This window comes from Muntiacus reevesi, chromosome 11 (genome assembly GCF_963930625.1).
Source record: "Muntiacus reevesi chromosome 11, mMunRee1.1, whole genome shotgun sequence".
Taxonomy (NCBI): domain Eukaryota; kingdom Metazoa; phylum Chordata; class Mammalia; order Artiodactyla; family Cervidae; genus Muntiacus; species Muntiacus reevesi.
This window is the reverse complement of record NC_089259.1, coordinates 56854376-56872128: the sequence shown is the minus strand read 5'-3', so window position 1 is coordinate 56872128 and position 17753 is coordinate 56854376. Positions and strand designations below refer to the sequence as shown.

At 34.4% G+C, this 17753-nt stretch overlaps 1 pseudogene; it reads left to right on the top strand.

The window, feature by feature from the left end:
* The first annotated feature begins 11182 nt into the window (after nt 1-11182).
* On the top strand, nt 11183-12997 carry LOC136144379 (eukaryotic translation initiation factor 4B pseudogene; annotated as a pseudogene).
* The last annotated feature ends 4756 nt before the right edge of the window (nt 12998-17753 follow it).

Sequence of the window (17753 nt, the reverse complement as noted above, 5' to 3'; positions counted from 1 at the left end):
CTAAAAAATCATTGCATATACTAATATAAAGCAATAACAAATTATGTATTAATAATTAAGAGATTAATTGAAAATCTACATTTCTTCATTAACCTTTAAGGTTGGAAATCAAAAAATGAGAAATCTTTTCTATTTATTTATTTTTTTGGGGGGAAATTTTTTCTAACACTTACTAAAGGGAAATCTAGGTTCATATATATTTTCTATGTTTATCCACTCAAAGTACTCAGCACAGTAATGAATAGTAAACCCTCCAAAGCATTAATTTAAATGTTACATTCTAAAAAAAAGAACAAAGCAAGAGGAGCATTCATGTTACTGCACTTCTGCTCAGTAGAGTATCTGCAAGTATTTCCTGATTCCAATCAAGTGCAGAGAAGTATCAGACCTCACTTGCCTGCAGGATCTTTGGAATGGATCCATGAATGCAGACAGAGACATGTCCTGAGGAACATTCTTCTGAGTGAGGTAAATATTTTTTTTTAATCTTTATTGTTAATTGCCAAAAGTAATGATATTCACTCAACTTAAAAATCAAAGACAGAACAAAACTGTCTATGGTGTTATGTAAATATATCTTTCAAATTAGGTACAACCCCTAATTATGTAACATCAACCTTGTATGCTGTTACAAAAAATCTTAATGAACTTATCTGTCAACCAAATTAAAACCCTATGGAGTCTGGATATTATTTACAATGATGCAGAAATAATTACAGTTTCCAAGGAGTATCATTACAGTTTCCAAGGAGTATCAGATTTTTAAAGCTTAGTTGTTTCATTCATGATAGAACCTTTCTTATGTAATTTGTTTCCCTACTACAAGTTGTTGAGAGGTGGAAACTCCAGTCATGATCTTTAATTCTTAACAGGTCTTGTGACTCATGATAATAACTCAGAACTTTGGTTATTTTACCTGTATTTCCTATTCTTCTCCCTGCCCCCTCACCTACAGAATAATTTTTATTATATTGCCTGGTTTATTACCTACAAGGCTAAAGTGGTCTCTTTCTGCAATTAATTGTTAGATTCAAAATCCCAAATCATAATTCAGTATGCTCAGACATTTACAAGTACCTGGGCTTTCTTAAAATAAGACTTTTCATCACTTGAGGTTTTTTTTTTTTTTTTTTTTAAGTTAAACAAACATTACTTTCTGTTCACAATACATGAGGGCAACTTTTCACTCATGTCTGAATCTTGGATGTTTGTAGTATCATGGTAGTAATATATAATCATACTGGATCAAATCTTTTGATTCTGTCAATCTGTTATACACAAACTGCATGAATCTGTATTTAATGAATTATTTTCACTCAATTACCATTAAACTATTTACTGGGAATTGAAGAGTGTTCTTCAAATATCTTCCATCGATCTCCATACTAGGATGATAATCTTATAACTTATGTAAAAAAGGAATATATCAATAACTCTTATTCTCCCTCTTGAATCAATCTTAAACCACAGAGGAACATTTTTCCTTCCTAATCAAATAATAACTAAATGGAAGGATCATCTTAGTGGCCTTTAAGCTGCCTGATCCAATTACTTTAAAAAGCTTAAATTTTAAACCAGGATTGAAAAAAGTGATATGGCTATCCCTTGGTCATTAAAATGCATATTTTAATATACTGGTGTATATATTTATGTATATGTAAATAATTATACATTTATATATGCGTGCTATGAATGTTTAAGTCCCTTCAGTCATGTCCAACTCTTTGCGACCCTATGGACTGTAGTCCACCAAGCTCCTCTGTCCATGGCATTTCCCAGGCAACAATATTGGAGTGGGTTGCCTGGGATAGAACCTGTGTCTCCTGCACTGCAGGCAGATTCTTTATCACTGAGCCACAGGGGAAGCACATTTTATAAATGACTACATACATATATTTTTGGAGAACTAATAAAGATAAATAGGTAGATGATGGATGGATAGTCTCAACATGCATGTAATTTATTCATAATATTATTCTATGATACCTAGTAGATGTATAATTGAAGGTATTTGTAAAAGAATAGTAGTAAATACATTGCAAAGTTGTTGGACAATAAACTGTTTTCTTTAACATAAGCAAACACATATCAAAGGGAAGATTATACTATTTCTCATTTATAAAACTTTCCACATAATTATTTTTGGCAGAAGCTGTTCTCTACATAAAAAGAGTTATGCATGTGCAGAAAATGCTGACCATTTAGAAACAGAAGTTTGGATCTCCTGGTAATAGGGAAATGGTTTTTAAATTAATTTAAGGATTCTTCTCTATTTCTGTTCCCTGAACACTTTTATGATTCAAATATAAGTGGCCACAATTTTCTTCTTGAGAAGGTGGGATATCATAAATGGACACTATTTTGTAATATGAAAGGAGACAATTACAAGAAGTGAAAGTGTTAGTCAGCCTATCGTGTCCAACTCTTTGCAACCATGGACTGTAGCCCACCAGGCTTCTCTGTTCATGCCCTTCTCCAGGGGATCTTCCTGACCCAGAGATCGAACCCAGGTCTCCCGCATTGCAGGGAGATTGTTTACTGTTTGAGCTACCCTGGAAGCCCAATTACAAGAAATGACCCTATATCCGGGCAGCCAAGTCAAGAATGACCTCTTTGATGAAGAGAAGACAAGTGATTAAAAATATAGTTATCTCTTTGTGCCTTTTCAATTCCATACAAACTGAGATACAGATATTTGTCCAATTATTCCCTGAGATTTATAATGACAATAAATATAGAACTGTTCTTTATTATCAACTTATAAAATATAACTATATCATTACAATTACATTCTTTAACAAATTTCTGTCTTATATAGAAATAAATCCCATTATTTCTTTTATAGAACACACCTATCTTTTTTAAAATTGAACTTGTTTATTGCACACACATCTATTCTTATGTATATGGAAAAGAGGAGATGGTCAGATGTAGCTGCACTGTGAGTACAGACAGACAAATACTGCCCTGTTAGTGTGAATGTTCTTCAGTAGATTAGTGAATAAAAATGGAAACAATTCAAAACAAACTGCACACACATACACACATGATGCATTTCCAAGTAAAATGATTTAAAATTCAAACTTGAAGTAGAGAACTTTTATTTCAGAAATTTGAAACATGGAAAGCAGAAAATCTGATGTTCCACGAGTAAGTATTGCCTCTTACATCATGAAGGCACTACCAGTAAGAAAATTACCAGTAAATGAGTATGGTATATTGAGTTAATTTTTTCATATAAAATCTCCAGGTATTTAATTGTCATGTCATCATATTTGATGGTATAAAGCTCTTGAACAAGTATTATATACAAAATGAATTATTCTGTTGCCAAGATGAACATGCTCAATTTTAAATTTGTGGTGTTATCAGTGATAATTTTATAATTAGTGAGTGGATGTTAAATGTATTTCTATCCTTTTACTTGGTATTATGACTACTCTAAAGATATATAAGTCTCCATTACTATGTTTTCATGACTCATACTGTTAAAAGTTAATATACTGGCATATGGTAGTATCTGAAAAGGAACAATGAAGTTCAGAGGAATAATGACTGTAGAAGCATAAGATCAGTTTAAACGCTATACACGATTTCCTTAATGAAGGCTTTCATGGACATGTCATGGGCCTATTCCTAGAATTCTAAAGTATTTTGGTTTAGGAAATATATATTTGAAGACATTTTATTATGATGCAGGAAACACAATTCCATGTATTAGCACATCATAAATATCTATAGTTTATCTAATGTTTTCATTTTACAAATAGAGGAATTAAAATTTTGCCTTACATTTACAGGCTTTAGAGAATCACAGAAATGTATGTCTTCCCTAAGCACATTTTTTTGTTCCTGGGTTTAGGTAGGGTACACTTAACATTTCATGGAAGAAATGATGTAAGTTTGAGTAATTTTAGACACGGGTTACATAATTCTGAATTATTAAAAATGTTATAAAAGCACATTGAAGATACAGCTAGAAAATTACTGAATATTCATTGGAGTACTGGACAACACTACTCACTGGACAACACAAACATATGGCAGGCAGAAACTCATTATATAGATTACTTTTAAATTCAGAATTACTGCTAATGTTCATCATCTTTTCAAATATAATTTATTAAGCATTTAATTTCTGTCATATTTCTGAGAATCAAGCATTGAGAGAATAATACAAAATATATAGTTCTCATGATATTTCATTGATTTAAAACTTTAAGTCCTGTACAAACAGTATGTAATTTAAGTGTTGTTAGAGATTATGGTATCAGATATTTTCACTATTTCATTTTTTAAGACCTCTACCTGAACTAACTACATCTACCTGCATGAATGTTAAGTCTCTTCAATTGTATTCAACTACTAGCAACCCTATGGACTATAGACCCCCAGGCTCTTCTATCCATAGGATTCTCCAGGCAAGAATACTGGAGTGGGGTTGCCATGCCTTCCTCAGGGGAATCTTCGCCACACAGGGATTGAACCCGTGTCTCTTATGTCGCCTGCATTGGCAAGCGGGTTCTTTACCACTAGCACTTTATGATAAAGATCATTATTTCAAAGAATTCATCATCTGAATCCTACAAAAATAGCTTTATAATACTAAGGATTATACTTTTCTTTTTAAGTAAGTTTTCCTTAAAGCAGTTTTAAGTTCAGATCCAAAAATGCAGCGTTTCCATATATCCACTGATCCCACAAAAGCCAGCCACCACCACTGTAAACATTTTCTATCAGAGTGGTACAGTTATTATAATTGATTAATCTACATTAAACATTTTTATCACCCAAACACCACAGTTTACACTAGGGTTCCTTGTAGATGGTGTACATCCTCTGAGTTCTGAGACATGTACAGTGACATACAGTCACTACTATGGTATCCTACAGCATGTTTTCATTCCCATATAAATCCTCTGGGCTCTGTCTGTCCATCCCTCTCTGGCAACACCTGATCTTTTAACTACTTTCAGAATTTTGCCTTTTCCAGAGTTTCATATAGTTGAAATCATACAGTATGTATCCTTTCTAGATGGATTTCTTTCATGTAGTAATATGTATTTAAAACTCTTTCATACTTTTTCATGGCTTGATTCCTCATTTCTTTTTTTTTCTAATTGATGTTTTTATTGAAGGAGAATGCTTTACAGAATTCTGCTGCTTCTCATTTCTTTATAGCACTTAATAACACTCAATTGTCTGGACGTATTGCAGTTTATTTACCCATTCACCTACTGAAGGACATTATGGTTGCTTCCAAGTTTGGGAAACTATGAATAAAAAAGTTATAAACATCTGTGCACAGGGTTTCATATAGACAGAAGTTTTCTGACTCATTTGTTAGTTGCTCAGTTATGTCCAACTCTTTGCAAATCCACAGACTGTAGCCTCTGTCCGTAACATTCTTCAGGTAAGAAAACTGGAATGGATTGCCATTCCCTTCTCTAGATCTTCCCGACCCAGGGATCACACTCGAATCTCTTACATCTCCTGCACTGGAATGTAGGTCCTTTAACCACTAGTGCCACCTTTGACTCATTTGGGTAATACTAAAGAGGATAAATCTCAGACCATAGGAGTGTGTGTAGCTTTCTAATACTGAACTGTCTTCCAAATGGCTGCACCACTTCAGAGTCCCTCCAGCAAGGAATAGGAATTTCTGTCACTCCCCATCCTCACCAGCATAAATTGTTAGTGTTCCAGATTTTAGGAATTCTAATAGATGTGTAGTGGTATCTCACTGTTGTTTTAATTTACATTCCGAGTAACATATGATTTGCACCACCTTTTCATGTGCTATTTTACCATCTGTATATCTTCCTTAATGAGGTGTTTCTTAAGCTTTTCAGGTCCTTTTTTTTTTTAATCATGTGGTCTGTTTCATTATTGAATGTTAAGAGTTCTTTTGTGTTTTGGATAACAGATGCTTATCAAATGTATCTTTTGCAAATAGTTTTCCTAGTCAATGGCTTGTTTTCTCACTCTTTTGACAGTGTAGTTTACAGAGAATACATTTTTAATTTCAATGAAATCCAGCTTCTTATTTCTTTTACAGATTATGCCCTTCATGGTATCTATGAAATCATTACCATATTCAAGGTCACCTAGATTTTCTCCCACATTACCTAAGAGTTTTTGTTTTACACATTACATTAAGGCCCACGATTCATTTCCATTTTGAGTAACTTTCTGTGAAAGATATAAGGCTTGAATTCAGATTTTTCTTTTTTGGCACGCAAATGCTCACTTGTTGAAATAACAATATCTGGGTTTTTAATGCCACACAAAATTTAAAATGGATTGTTGCATTATTTATAATTCATTTTAGTCTTTATATTTAACCCTTGAGTGCTATTAACGTGACATGTTACCTCATGTTTAAGAGAAAATAATATATGAGAGAAAAATATCAAATTCTAAAGGATAGTATCACTGGGTCTGAACTTCCTATAGCTACAAGAGTATTCAATATGAATGTAAAAAAGTGAGTTTAGCAAGACTCTTCTTAGCACTGTCCTTCATAAGGGCTGTATTACACCTGGGAGTTTACATAAATGATAAAGATAGCTATGGTTTAATGTTTGCCAACCAAACATCTATACCACGTAGCAGGTGCTCATATATACTCAGTTGAATCCTCATATCTAACCTGCAAGTAACAGTATTATCCTTATTTTACCTATAAAGCCAATGAACCTCAGAATGTTAAATTGCTCAGAACCACACACACAGTAGTGGTCAAGTTCAGATTTCTCTTACTTGAAAAATTTCTGCTTCTACCATCTTATCATGCTTCATCTCATAAATTTATAAAAACATTTTAAAATGTGATTACCAGTTCAGTTGGCTGAGGCAAATACTACATTGTTCACAGCTGCAAACATTGTACTCGTTCATCACACTTATTATTTTAGTGTTGAATGTTTATTTAGCTTCTAATCATACCATAAGCCTATCATCAATATAAATATAACCTTTGGTTTCTGAGGTCTGAAGTCTCCATATGTTTGTTTACATTTCAACTTCAAAATAAATGTATTGGGAAGTATGTGTATTCAAACACTAGTAAAGTGTTTCAACAATGAATCTACATTATCCAAATACAAACTTTCAACATCATGTTAATGACACAGATGAGAACACAGAAAAAAATTTGCCTAATTATTAATTTGACCATATAGGTAATTAATAATAAAAAAACTCACTTCAGAATGCAAAGCTTGGTTTTCATTTGTAATATGTATCTCCTAATGCCTTTTGGATTTCTTTTTGATTTCATAACTTGATCTACATAATAATGTTGTAAATTAGGAAGTGTTACTATTCCCATTTGCAGACTAGGAATGGAAGCAAAAACTCACACATTTGGAAATTGGTAGATCCTAGATTCGCCTGAGATTTTCTGAGGCCCAGAATCTACGCTCTTAAATGAAAATGGTTTACTAACTCCAAATAACAATAAGAAATTGGTAAAAGTAATACAGCTCTTAGAAAGAAATATAATTTAGATCAGTTGGGTAACTTCCCCCAACAAATCATATAAAACAATAGAATTCAAATGGAACAAACTAAATGTATTTTTAATAGCAGTCATTTGGCTTCCATATCCTTATCGTAAAAAGTAAAGCAAAATATTTTTATTTATATTTTAATATAGATAATATTTAAACATATATTTAACATTAATATTATATATTAACATACATATTTAACATGAAATATTTTATATAACATACAAACTGTATTTTAACATACATGTAAATAATAATATATTCTACTTGTTTAATAATTTTCATATAATTTAAACTAAAACTATATCTACCATTGTGAAGAAATACTGTCACGAATATTGTGGAAGACTGAATAGTGTCCTCCAAAATTCATGTCCACCTAGAACATCAGAATATGACTGTATTTGGGAACAGAATTTTTGCTGGGGTAATTGGTTGAGTTCATACTGAATTTTAGGGTAAATTCTAAATCCAGGAACTAGTTTTCTTACAATAAGGCTGTGCACAGATATACAGAGCACACACACAAAAAAACACTATGTGACTGCAGAAGCAAGAAAGTACAGTGATGCATGCATCTACTATCCATGAAAACCGATTGCTGGCCACCACCAAAAGCTGCAACAGTCTAGGAAAGATTATGTTGACCACATGAGTAAAGCATTGTACATATGGATCATTAAAAGTACAACATAGTTGCTTTCAAATTTCAGTTTTTAATAATATATTGCAAGAAATTAGTTTTGAGTCTTACCTAATATTGTCTCTCTATGGTTCACTGACTTTGAGACACATAGGAAGTATATAAGTAGAAAACACAAATTTCTGAGTTGCAAATACAGAAAAAAAATATTTTAGAAGTTTAAATTTTCCTCCCAAGTCCACTGAAATAAAATACTGAAGAATAAGGAACTAGAGCCGACTTTTCAGATGACTTTCTAAAAGCTATGCATTTTCTGAATTAATTATCTGATATAGAGTCAGTGTAAACAATTTTAAAATAACACACATTTAAATAAAATTCTGTACCATCACCAACCATGCATCAACAGGGTTCAGTATTAAATATCTCTCTAAGAAATGTATGTTACTTACAATATTCTGACAGACACATAAAAATACACAAAATTTGGAAGGAAAATTGAAAAAAAATGTAATTAGTCTTTCCTTTTTTATTCAGAAGGAAAAGACAACATAATTTTTCAACTTATGAATTTAAATTAGTGAATACCTTTTAAATGATGTGTTAAGTACAATTTTGTATCTTTTAGTTTCAGCTGGAATCATACAGTAAATATGTTTATGATTCATCTCTTTTGTCTATATTCAGATAGAAACCAGGCAATATATTCACAATTTGGAAGGTATATGAGAAATATATGAGAGTAGTATGAGAAAACATGTCACATCTCAGGAGTGCTAAATGTAGTTAATTAGGAAGGTATGTGCTCTCCAACAGAAAAAGTACCTGCACTAGTGCTGTGTACCATTGATGCACATAATACCAAAATGCCTGGACATAACCAATCTCTAAACCACAGAAAATTATTTTCTTCCCAGCTTTCATAATGGGTTACATAACCATGGAAAAAGAATTCAACAAAATAAGGAATGTAGTATCACAGTGCCAGTGTTGGGTAAAATGTTAAGTTTCAGCACTTCTAGGAAAGAATTATTACAAAATGAAGCAACTAGCAATAATGCACATGCATGTATGTATTAACGTATGGTGGTGGTGGTTTAGTTGCTGAGTCATGTCCGATTCTTTCGACCCCAAGGACTGTAGCCCGCCAGGCTACTCTGTCCATGAGATTATCCAAGCAAGAATACTGGAGTGGGTTGCCATTTCCTTCTCCAGGGGATCTTCCCGACCCAGGAATTGAAACTGGGTCTCCTGCATAGCAGGCAGATTCTTTCCCAACTGAGCTACAAGGGAGGTCTACAAGTGTTAAAAGACAAGTAAAATATAAAATAATAAATTTTCAAAATTTTATTTATGCAGTTCACAGATCCAAAAACAGATTACCATGGGTGCCTAAAGGAGTCAGGATGAGGTAATGTTCAAATCCATATCTCATAACATATCTGGATGTGATTAGACTTCAGTTTTACTACAGGGTCACAGTTCACCAAACCATTTCCTGTTGCCTTTGTCAAAATTAATACTGTCTTTTCTCTACTGCTCCTACTCTTCTCTGCAAAATTCCAGATTTAAAGGGGTGCATTATATCTGAGTTTCTTTAGCTGATTTTTTTCCTCTGTAATACATTTTTTTTTTAACCCTAGAGGAACAGAATTCTAAAGGAAAATAATTACAAATGACCTCGACCTTTTCACTTGAAAATTAACTTCTCTGATTATCAGTCTTTTTGCTTTGGCCTTTAGTAAAATAATGATGCAATGACACATAATTGTGTAATTAGTATTAAAGTCAAAGGAAAGATGAATTGATATAGGACCAGTGTTTCACTATGGGGTATTTAGTCCTTTCAAAAGCATGTTACCCTTTCCTCTAGTGCATGAGTCACACATAGTTACAGCAATAAAACATCAAACAGAATAAAAATAAAAGCATTTAATTGTTCGAGCTCTCAAAAATTGTAAAAGACTCAACTTTTTGTGACTCAATTACAAGAAGAGAGGTTATTAACTGATATGTGAAGATATGTACAGCTCTTGTTTGAAGAACAATTATTGTTTAGAAAGATTAGATGGATACAGTGTGAGTTTTAGCTGAGAAGAAACTTATGTATGTAATTCAAAGAGGCTGCAGATTCTGAATGATACGTCATTTGTCTGTTATGACAATACTAATTAAAGATGACAAAATTAAAAATATAAAATAAAAAGACAACAGTTTATTGTTTATATTATACAGAAAGCCTCAGGAAAAATGATGAGAGGATTATTTGCAGTCAATTTTATGGAATTCTAGAGATTTTTAAATTATCTTTTCAAAAAATCATTATTTGGAACAAAACTGTAATTCACTGGATGTTTAAATTGTATAATATAAGGAGGCTAACAATTGATAGTAAGTGATCAGTAGAATAAAAGGAATTATCAATTTTTCATTATTTTGACAAGAAATAACATTTTTGCATTAGTGAATTTATTTCCTCAAACTTAATTTTAGTGCACAGCATCAGTTTTCTAAACAAAGACAAAAACTTAGCTGCTAATAAAACTGTCATTGACTGTTATGTTTGATCTTCTCTTATCCAGAGTCGAATATGCAATAAAGATAAAAGAAGGTTGGCAAGAAAGAAAGTATAAACATAGAGATAATTAGCCAGTGAAGATTTTCAAATGAATCGTACTTTTTCTAAATAGTTTTGTCAAGATATTTGGTTAGTTTAAGAAAACTGTATCTAGAAATACTGAGTGGTAAAAGGCAAATTGTATATTTATCCAAGGACAATTAATATTTATAAAACAAAGAAACACATTTCTTGTACAAGAAATCACTGTATCCCTATAAAATTTATACTGAAAATAGTATTATAAATTTTCATAAAATAGCAAAGAACATTCTAATCTAATATTAAAAAATATTAAAATTATACCTCATAATTATACCTTATAAAGAAACTGCCATTTTGACTATAACCACTGCTGTGATTAGAAACACAAAATTTAGCCTTTGCGTTCTCTCTCCCTCTCCCAACATGGCGTCCTCAGCAAAAAAGAAGAATAAGAAGGGGAAGACTATCTCCTTAACAGACTGTCTAGCTGAGGATGGAGGGACTGATGGAGGCAGCACCTATGGCCCCAAACCAGTCAGCTGGGCTTATGAAACAATCTGGAAGGGGATGTTTCAACCACTTGGCATAGTAATGATAATGATTATCGAGCACCTCCAATTGACCGTTCCATCCTGCCCACTGCTCCACGGGCTGCTCTGGAACCCAATATTGACTGGAGCCGTCTTCGCAAATCTCCACCCTACACTGCTTTTCTAGGGAACCTGCCCTACGATGTGACAGAAGACTCCATTAAGGAATTCTTTAGAGGATTAAATATCAGTGCCGTGCATCTACCGTGTGAACCCAGCAATCCTGAGAGGTTAAAAGGTTTTGGTTATGCTGAGTTTGAGGACCTGGATTCCTTGCTCAGTGCCCTGAGCCTCAACGAAGAGTCTCTAGATAACAGGAGAATTTGAGTGGACGTTGCTGATCAAGCACAGGCTAAATACTGGGATGATCGTTCATCAGGCAGAGATAGACATCAGGATTCTGACAAAACAGATATAAACTGGAGGGCCCGCCCTGCTGCAGACAGCTTTGATGACTACCTGCCTAGAAGCGGTGATGATAGCTTTGGAGACAAGAATCGAGATCGTTACGATTCAGACCGATGTTGTGATGGCTATCGGGACAATTACTGTGATGGCCCATGCTGGGACATGGATCGATACGCTATGATGACCCAGGTGGCAGAGACTATGACAGGGGCTACGATTTCAGGGTAGGCAGTGGCAGAAGAGCGTTCGGTAGCGGTACAGTAGGGATGACGACTAAAGAAGAGGCGGGGACCGCTACGAAGACAGATACGACAGATGAGATGACCCGTCCTGGAGCTCCAGAGATGATTACTCTCAGGATAATTATAGGCGGGATGATAGAGGTCCCCCCCAAAGACCCAAACTGAACCTAAAGCCTCGGAGTATTCCTAACGAAGATGATTCCTTCTGTAGCACCTCCCAGTCCAGTCCTGCAGCCTCTATTTTGGGAGGGGCAAAGCTGCTAGAGAACGAGAAATAGTAGAGAGGCTACAGAAGGAACAACAGAAACTGCAGCGTCAGCTGGATGAGCAAAACTAGAACGACGGCCTTGGGAGAAACACCCAAGCTGGCAAAGTGAAGAAACTCAGGAAAGGGAATGATCGAGGACAGGAAGTGAGTGATCACAGACTGGGACCTCAGCCACATCTGGCAGAAATAAGTCTGACCAGGATGTAGGAAGAAGAGAGAGTGAGAGAAGTCTCTAGAAAATGAAACACCCAATAAAGAGGAAGACTATCAGTCTCCAACTTCTAAGCCCCCCAAACCTGAACAGTCTCTAAAGGTAATGCCAGCCCCTCCACCAAAGGAGAATGCTTGGGTGAAGCAAAGTTCTAACCCTCCTGCCTGATCTCAGAGCTCAGACACAGAGCAGGAGTCCCTACAAGTGGTGGAAGGAAAGCAGTTCCAGCTCAACCATCTGAGAAGGGATCAGCAAGGAAAGATGAAAATAAAGTAGATAGGGTGAGTGCCCTAAAAGGCCAAAGTGGGAACTCCAGCCGTGGTCCGGAACATGGAGGAAACAAACACCACTGGAAGGAGTCAGACAGAAAAGATGGCAAAAGGGATCATGACTCCAGATCTGCACCTGAGCCAAAGAAAGCTGAAGAAAAATCCAGCCTCAAAGTTCAGTTCTGCAAGCAAGCATGCTGCTCTCCCCACTGATGGTGAAAATGAAAATGAGGGAGATTACACCAAATAGACCTCTGCATTCTGTGCTTTCTCCTAGTCTCTCTCCACCTTGGAACATTCGAGAGCAAATCAAACCTCTATCCAGACAATACAAAATAAAACTCACCATCTCCTGAAAAGAAAAACAAAAACAAGATTTAAAACATCTTTATTTAATTTTGAAATCAAAGCAAAACTCAAGTAACATATACATTTAGTGCAAACTAATTTATCTCACATTTCACTTAAGTGACACTTTCCTCACTCACTATTAGATTGCTATTATACTTGTCTAGACAAGATTTTTCATTTCTGTTTCACTATTAAAGATGCTGTTTGATCAACAGTGACTGAGGTATTGAGCACTTTAGAATGTGTACTTGGGATGGTATCAAATGGTTATAGCACCACTACTGGTAATAACATTTAAGTGGATGACTGTGCATTTATTCACTTCTTGAGATATTCCTCACATATAATATTGAAGCTATTCTCTCCTGGGCACCTGGAACTCTATGCATCCAATGTGAGTGAAAAGAAAGCCTGGGCAAGGCTGCTGGGAAGACTTAATGATGGCCAAGTCATCATCCCAGCAAGAGTTGGGCTTCCTGACCTGGATTTCAACATCAACTTACATTCAAGTAATTCCTTTTAACCTAGAATCATCTGGGTTCTATTAAGAACCTAGGATCCTTCTAATATATCTTCAGATCATGACTGAACTGAGATAATAAATGCAATGCAACAGTGTTTCAAATGGAACATGTCTTTACACAGCAGTAAGGCCAGTTGATCATAGAATATGCTTAGTTAAAAAAATTCTGGAAATCAAAAGAGTATTTAATGAAACAGAATTTATTTTTATACAGGCATTTACCGACATTGAAGTATATCCAAGAGTATGGCAGTCTGATTTAAAAGCGTAATTTAAGTATACTAGTTCAACAAGTCCTATTCACTTTACTGAGTGCAAATTATAGGTTGAGGCATTAGCAGGTATAAAATGTTTACAATACAACAAGGTTTATTCTTCCAACAGCATTTCATTTTATAAAAAAGACTTAGTACACCATCCAAAATATATAACTAGCTATGATCAATTTTACACGAGCAATTAGTCTTTATTGTCTTTCAAAACGTCAGGATTCCAAAACTTCCTAATCACTTTTTGATCATTAATAGAAGATTGAAAATTAGAATATATATGTTTAAGCAGTCAATCCAATCTTTTCCACATTTCTCAAAATTTAAATTAATAATTTAAACAGATTAATGAATAACATTAAATTATAAGAAACTCAGAAGGTAATTCCCCTCAAATTTCAATATTCTGATTACTCCCACTCTGCCATTTTTTGTTTAGCCGAAATGGACTATAGAAATTTTACTGAACATTTGGTGCAGATTCTAATATTATATCTTTGGTTCATATAATTCCTTCTGTTTCTAAAACTCTCAGCCCACGACCTAACTTCTCAGTACCCTCAATAATCTTCATTAGACACCATTAAAATACATTACCTTATATAGTTGTTTATCTTTCTTGTCATTATCCAACGTCTGTGTGTCTAGATTGCAAAGTCTTTGATGTCGAGAGGTGTATTTTACACTTCTCAATGTTCCCACATTTAATAGAGGAGTATATACATGGTAGGAACTCAAATATATATTCATAATTAGGTAATTTTTGTTCTTTGTCAAACTTCATCAACTGTTTAAGAAAACTTTTTTCTTTGGAACATCATCACTGTTGAAAATCTATAATCTAAATATTCTTTATTCACTGAGTCCACGTTTCCTAATTTACTAGGAAATATTAATTTGATACTACCACTGACACTTTGCAAAGAGTGATAGGAATAGAAATTTGCTCCTGTTACCATGTATATTCTATATTTCAAAACCTAATTATTGGACAATTGTCAATATTCTCTGGGAATGTTTAATTAGTTCATTAAAAATTATTATAGAGAGAACACTTAACATGAAATTTACCCTCTTCACAGATTATTTTTTAAGTATTATACAATACTGTTAACTATAAGTAAAATATTGTATGACAGATCTCTAGGACTTATCTATCTTCTTTAACTAAAACACTATACCTCTTGATTAGCATCTCCCAATTTCCCTCCCTCCACCCCCTAGCAACCACCATTCCGCTCTCTGCTTTGTTTCTGTTAGTTTGACTGTTTCAGAAACCTCATATAAATGTAATCATGGAGCATTTGTCTTTCTGTGACTGGTTTATTTCACTTATCATAATATACTCATGATTCATCCATGTTGTAGCACATTGCATGATTTACTTTTTTAAAAACTGAAGAATATTCCATTGTGCGTGTGTATCGTGTTTCCTTCTGCCCTTTCTTGTGTCATGGACAGTTAGGCTGCTTCCACATCTTGACCATTATGAACAGTGCTTCAATGAATATGGAGGCACTAATATTTTTTCCAAAATCCTGATTTCAATACTTCTGGATAAACTTCCAAAAGTGGGATTTCTGAAATATATGGGAGCTCCATGTTTAGTTTTTGATAAACTTGTATATTAGTGGTAGGAATACTATATATCCAGATTCAAAATATATATATATATATGTAAATTGAACACTTTATCTTACGTCATACAAGGAAATCAATGTGTAACAAATTAAAAACATTAAGGTAAGTCCTGGGACTGTAGGACTCTTAGAAGAATATGTAGTATAAAAGCTATATGCATTGGTATTTGCAATGATTTCATAGTATTAATGCCAAAAACACAGGGAACAAAAGCAAAAATAGACAAGTTCCTTTTTAATCAAACTAGAAAGCTTCTGCAAGCAAAGGAAACAAATGCAAAGACAACCCATGGAATGGGAGAAAATAGTTGCAAATCATACATCTGATAAGGGGTTAATTTCAAAACTATATAAGGAAAGAACTTGATTTAAAAATAGGCTAAGGACTTGGATACACATTTCTCCAAAGAAGATGTACAAATGGCCAACCCATACAGGAAAGTGTGCTCAAAATCACAGATCAGCAAGGAAATGCAAACTACAAACCACTATGAGCTATCGGCTCAAACTTGTCTGAATGGCAATCATCAACAAGAAAAAAATAGCAAAGGTTACAAGAGTTGGTGAAAACACTGAGAAATTCAAACATATCATTACTGATGGACATTTACAATGATAAAGCCATTTACAGAAAACTAAGCTACCTTACCTAAAAACTATAGTACCTTGATTATGGTGATTTAAGACTACCTGATGAGAAGAACTGACTCACTGAAAAAGACCTTGATGCTGGGAAAGATTGAAGGCAGGAGGACAAGGGGACAACAGAGGATGAGATGGTTGGATGGCATCACCGAATCAATGGACATGAGTTTGAGCAAGCTCTGGGAGTTGGTGATACAAACATATACACCAATTTGTATCTGTTAAATTTGTGCAGTCCATGGGGTCGCAAAGAGTCAGGCACGACTGAGAGACTGACTTGAAGACAACAGGTGGTACTGATGGTAAAGAACCCACCTGCCAATATAGGAGATGTAAGAGACACGGGTTTGATTCCTAAGTTGGGAAGATCCCCAAGAGGAGGGCATGGCAACTTACTCCAGTATTCTTGCCCAGAGAATCCCATGGACAGAGGAGCCTGTTGGGCTACAGTCCATACGTTTGCAAAGACTCGGGCATGACTGAAGTGACTTAGCATACACATACACACAAGACACCAGAAAACAAAATTACCTATAATTTTACTCCTTTCCATAAAATTCTTGTGTTGTGTGAGGATGGTGACTTACTGTCTAGATTTTAGAATAGAATTGTCTATTTGGTAAATTGATTAAAAATAGTGATACATTTGTTATTAAAAAGTTGAGAAATCAAATTTATTCTATTATATTCTGGCCATATTATAGCATTTATCTTCCCATGTTAAAAACATTAAGGGCTTTGATTTATTAGCATACCAGCTTCAAATTATTATGAGAGCTTGCTAAAGATCATAGAAAGTGTTTCTGAAGATAGCAATCACATCCAGGATTGTTTTATTTATAAACTAGTTTTGTAGAAACTACAAAATAATCTAAAGATACAAAGTAAGAAAATGTTGGGAAAGTAGTTTAATTGAAGTTCTTGTTAAATGTTTGATTTGGATTTGCCAAATTGAACAAAGAAGTCAATGGAAAAATGCAGTTTAAGCAGATCAACTCCAATACTTTGGCCACCTCATGCGAAGAGTTGACTCGTTGGAAAAGACCCTGATGCTGGGAGGGATTGGGGGCAGGAGGAGAAGGGGATGACAGAGGATGAGATGGCTGGATGACATCACCGACTCGATCGGCATGAGTCTGAGTAAATTCTGGGATTTTGTGATGGACAGGGAGGCCTGGCATGCTGCGATTTTTCGTGGGGTCGCAAAGAGTTGGACACAACTGAGCGACTGAACTGAACTGATGCTTTAATTCAGCATTCTATATTTCTGATGGCACACCTGCCCTCCATGGAAAGATGTAAAACATTTAAAATAAAGAAAAATATCCCAGAAATTATTAAAGTTACTATTAAAGTTACTATTCACCAGTGTGCTAAGATCAGAGTTAGTGAGAGGTCATACAATTACTGACAAAATTTATGGAGACAAAACTGAGAAAAAAAAATTGGAAGAGACTGGAGAAAATGTAGGAAAGGTATTTTTTCAAGTGATCTACAAGCAGTAAACAGAAAATCTAATAATTTTCAGTCACAATAGTTAAGCCATACATGTAAAGCAAAAGTAATTCACTGTATCTT